This window comes from Dermacentor albipictus, chromosome 7 (assembly GCF_038994185.2).
Source record: "Dermacentor albipictus isolate Rhodes 1998 colony chromosome 7, USDA_Dalb.pri_finalv2, whole genome shotgun sequence".
NCBI classification, from domain to species: Eukaryota; Metazoa; Arthropoda; class Arachnida; order Ixodida; family Ixodidae; genus Dermacentor; species Dermacentor albipictus.
In genome coordinates this window covers 21492579-21497519 of record NC_091827.1, presented here as the reverse complement: position 1 = coordinate 21497519, position 4941 = coordinate 21492579, and the positions used below count along the sequence as shown (strand labels likewise).

The window sequence follows — 4941 nt, the reverse complement described above, 5'->3', positions numbered from 1 at the left end:
GTAAACGAACATAGCACAACGTTTCTTTGCGGAGCGTTCCGCGTTTATTGTTACCACGAGACAAGCGCGTAGGATACCGCAGCGTGAAATTGCACGATAGCAAGAAAACTGCACTCACAAGTTTCGCCAATGAATGCCGTGCGCTAGGTCACGCAAAATTTGAAGTGGGGCGCACGCCACACTTTGAACAAACACGCAAGGAAATAAAAAAAAAACTCGGATGAAGCCGCTGCGTTCAAGTGAGCAACGCCATTCCGCACGAAATAGTAGCAGGTTTGCACAGCCTTTCCAAGTCTTGCACCATATTCACTGGTTGGTAGAGGTAACCAAGAACGAACTAATAAATTGAGAATAGAAAAAATATACATTTTTTGGTTTACCACAACAACAATACTTTAAACGGTATAGTTATTCGTATGACAGTATTCTGATTAAAAATTTTCAAACTTTTTTTCCGCATAGGTTTTCTAGTTTCAGTGTTTGTCCCCCCCCTCACCTAGTCGCGCTTCAATCGTGCACCACTAACTGATATCTTTGGCGGCGGGTTTTGGCACGCTTTTCGTTCCAAGCTTCGCGACCTATTTAGATGGACCTTGCGCCTACTGCATATCGAGCTTCGCATTCGGCCAGTGGTGGCGGCGGCGGATGCGTGGAACGGCAGCCAAAGAAACTTTGCTCACTTTGCAGGTTAGTTCGCAATTCTTTTTGCAAATTTTTTCGCACTTCTACCCATTCCTACTTTTTTTTGCTGCTGGCCCTACTGCCCGAGCGTGCATACGTGCGTACGTGCGTGCGTGTGTGTGCGTGTGTGTGCGTGTGCGTGTGTGTGCGTGTGCGTGTGTGTGATTCGTGTTTTTCGTGTAATGCGTGTAATGCGTGTACTAGCGTACTATGTACACCTCCTGTGCACTAACATTTTGTAAATATTGTATTAGTGCAACATGCGCATTGTGATGAGCACCGACCTTGGCGAATCATGACTAGCATGTTTTGAGGAATTACTGGCTGATGGCGAATATATGACATGTGCGGAATGCGATGTACGTTACAATATGGGAAAGCGCTCAGGTGTTCGAGAGCGTTGTTGGAGAGCCAAAATCAAGTGTTAGACATATCGCACCCGCCGTGGTTGCTCAGTGGCTATGTTGTTGGGTTGCTGAGCACAAGGTCGCGTGATCGAATCCCGGCCACGGCGGCCGCATTTCGATGTGGGCGAAATGCGAAAACACCCGTGTACTTAGATTTAGGTGCACGTTAGAGAACCCCAGGAGGTCGAAACTGTGTGTGTTTGTGTTTTCCCTTTCAAGAGAAGTCGAACTATGGCCTATTTTTCTGCTTATTCATTTCAAGAACAGCTAAAAACACCTGGATATGGTACAAACAATAGCCTATCCTTCTATCACTTAAATGCGCAACGCCTAAGAAACAAGGGCGAGGAGGTCGAGGCAGAAACAGAACAGATGAACTACACTTTCAATTGCCTTACCTTTACTGAGACATGGTTTCACTTAGGCGAATACGCCTTTCAATTCTCTGCCTACAAACATATAACTAAATTCAGAAAAAATAAATGAGGTGGTGGTGTGACCCTATACATGCGCAAAAGCCTATCTTTTGACATCCAGACTGAATACACGAGTATTTTTTTATGATTTCTAGTCTGTTAGTGTACTACACCTGAACATTTTATCATTGTGCTGTACCGCCCCCCAAAGGGAAACACAGATCCCTTTTTTCAGTTTATTGAGTCATTCTTAGAAAATGCGAATTCAAATAAATAGTGCGTTGTTGCAATTGGTGATTTTAATATTGATATTCGAACCAAATCAAATTTATTTCAACATACAACTGATGCCGATACCCGCCGTGGTTGCTCAGTGGCTATGGTGTTGGGCTGCTGAGCACGAGGTCGCGGGATCGAATCCCGGCCACGGCGGCCGCATTTCGATGGGGGCGAAATGCGAAAACACCCGTGTGCTTAGATTTAGGTGCACGTTAAAGAACCCCAGGTGGTCGAAATTTCCGAAGTCCTCCACTACGGCGTGCCTCATAATCAGAAAGTGGTTTTGGCACGTAAAACCCCAGAATTTTTTTTTTAACTGATGCCGAGGACCGTGTACAAAACGCCAGCAAGGATTGACGTGGTCCATGGCCCCGTTTTGCAGGCAGCAACAAGTACAACAAAGGATGAGCACAGTTAAATACAAGAGAAATTGGAAAAAATAGGATTTCCGCACTGGTAACTGTGAAAAATTTTTCGTGATAACTATGAGCAAGTATTAGAAAAAAGTAAAGCATACATGATGAGTAATTCTCATAAATACAGCGAATCATAAATACATCACAAAATACATAAGAAATAATAAAAAATGCGGAACTCTATGTACATCTCTATTATAGGACACAATATATGGAATTATTTCATACAGTAACATATACAGAAGGATTTGATGCGCACAGAACAAAAAATCATTATACAAGAATTGCACCTTTTCAAAGAACCTGCAAGCGCCTATATACAGGTTTGCATCTACATATGTTTATTCTAGCGCAGAAATAAGCATTACGTTATATTTGGCTTGTTTAGATTATAGGGTAGTCGAAAACGTAGCATTCGATAAGTATAACTTGTTCTAGGCCTCGGTAGTTCCCATATTTTAGAACTACTTGTACTGACCGCCTTATGTTTTGCTATTAGGTTGGAAATACTATTTAGGGTGTCTTCGTTTTTTTTTAAATACTGGTGATACAATTTCTTAGTAACATATTTTCATAAATAATAGGTATTGAGAGTAAATTGAGCTTTTCAAATAGAGGAATAGTATGCGTTAAATAAGAGACATCTACTTCAGAACGTACGGTCTTTTTCTGTATTCTACGTAGTACATTGATGTTAGAAAGCGTTGTAATGCCCCGGACAAGAGGACGATAGCTTATATATGGTAAGAGCAACGATTTGTACAAAAGAAGTTTAATCCTTTCTGGAAGAAAAAAACGCAACTTGCATAGTATTCAAGTTACTCGAGAGAGCTTACCCATTACGATTTCCACTTGAGCATTCCACGACAAATGTTTCTCAAATATAACTCCAAGATATTCCAAAAATGACTTCTTCTTGGGCAAGTTGGTGCTTAGATTTCATAGGTATACTTTGCGGCGCAAAATACATTTCTTGAAAAGAAATGTATTTATATTTAAAATAAATAACCCCTTGCGGTCTTGTGGTCATCGCTGTCTTCTTGGGGAGCCTGTGCAAGTATTAGTGCTTTCGTCAGGTTCTGCCGTCGACGACCTCCTGCCCTTCGGGTTTTCTTCTCTTCGTCCTTCTCTTTGTGTCAGCTTGGGGAAAAAGAGGGGTGACGCTGTTTCGGAGAAGGGGGTAATTATGTCGACATGGGCACACCCGCTTGAATGTTTCTCACACTTGACACTATCGATGTCCAGGCTTGATGTCCATGATACGTGATCATGTCTGTCCGCCTGCTCCGCACGTGACTCGCACATACTTACTTTGCGCAATGTAGCGGAAATAGTATTTCGAGGGCTCAAGCAAAAGCAGTTAATTTTTTATTGTTATTTACATGACATATTTACCCACTTTTACGAGAAACGTGAACTTTTGCTGCCGTCCCTTATAGTTATTAGGTTTACAGTCTAAATGACTGACGAATGAAGCATGTGTAGTAGCATGTGTGGGTTTATTGACCGGTTGCCTTCACCCCAAAAGATCACGTTCTCGTGACGCCTGCGGCAGAAAAGGATGTTCCACATCCGCCGCCAACGTCTGTGAGTGGTGGCACTGGCTAAGACTCCCAGAGTTCTACTAGGAAACATAAATACCCAAGAAGGTAGATGGGAAAACGGCTCCGTGGTAGCTCAATTGGTAGAGTATCGCACGCGAAATGCGAAGGTTGTGGAATCGTTCCCCACCTGCGGCAAGTTGTTTTTTTCGTCCACTTTCATTTCCATTAATTTATCGTTTTTTCATTTCATTTATTAAGCACAAGTAATTTCCTCTATGTTGTCCGTGATGTCAGTGTTTGTTGGCTTCTTATGACATGACTAATGAAAATCGGGCCCCTCGGTTAATGCCTTTTCTTCAATGAGTGAAGGGGACCGACAAGAGCTCCACCAGATGTTGGCCGACGAATTGAACTGGCGTTGCTGTGAGTTTGGCCACTTCGGAAGTTGTTGCCAGCAAATGCGTTGGGGACGATTTCTTGAAGTTTTGCCGACCATGTGCGTCATCTCAGATCTTCAACAAAAACAATGAAGCGTTACGATCCCCAGAGCATCCACACACTAGCGTCGCGACATTGTGCTACCACGGTCTTGTGCGTAAGGTATTCCTACTCTACATACCGCCATTCCTGCAAGCGCTCACATCGAGCGAGTTTTCAGTGCCGCTGTTGGTGTCTTTAGAAAAAAAAATAAAGAGGGAACACGAGTGATGGAAATTTAAATACAAAACAATTGTTTAAGCAAGGTGGGGAAGGGGTGAATAGCTACAATGGCGCACTGAAAGAGCCAAGCCAGCTCGTTTTATATATTTACTGCATCCGTGCAATATTAGTAAACGTTGGCTGGGAAGTAACGTAAATGTAGTCGATTATTTTTTAGGAATTACCCAGGTATTTTAGTGGGGCAGTAACTGGTAAGTTTAATTATTTACATTTTTGATTGAAATAATCGTAGTTCTAATCGGTGCCACTTTTTTTTCTGTAACGTGAACAAGTCTGATTTGGACACCGGGTGTGAGAAGGCTTCAGATTCACGCTCGGTTTCAGAAGGCGGTTACCTTCGTGAACAAGTACTTTCGCACAATAATTTTTTTTCTTTACCTGGCGCGGTTGACTTAACAATGCTGCACTTAATTCTTGCTCCTAAAGTGAGCGCATCATAGAGGGGAAAATAAAAAAAAAACCTTAAGTGATCCAACTT

The 4941-nt window shown here is 42.5% G+C and overlaps 1 protein-coding gene across 1 annotated transcript in view; it reads left to right on the top strand.

Annotated features, from left to right (window-relative positions):
- Positions 1–540: 540 nt before the first annotated feature.
- The window catches only part of LOC135897549 (HEAT repeat-containing protein 5B), a 96756-nt gene continuing 92355 nt past the window's right edge, over positions 541–4941 (top strand). Inside the window, exon 1 of the mRNA XM_065426198.1 lies at positions 541–687. The gene's annotated coding sequence lies outside the window, so the exon portion shown is untranslated. The remainder of the gene's footprint in view (positions 688–4941) is intronic.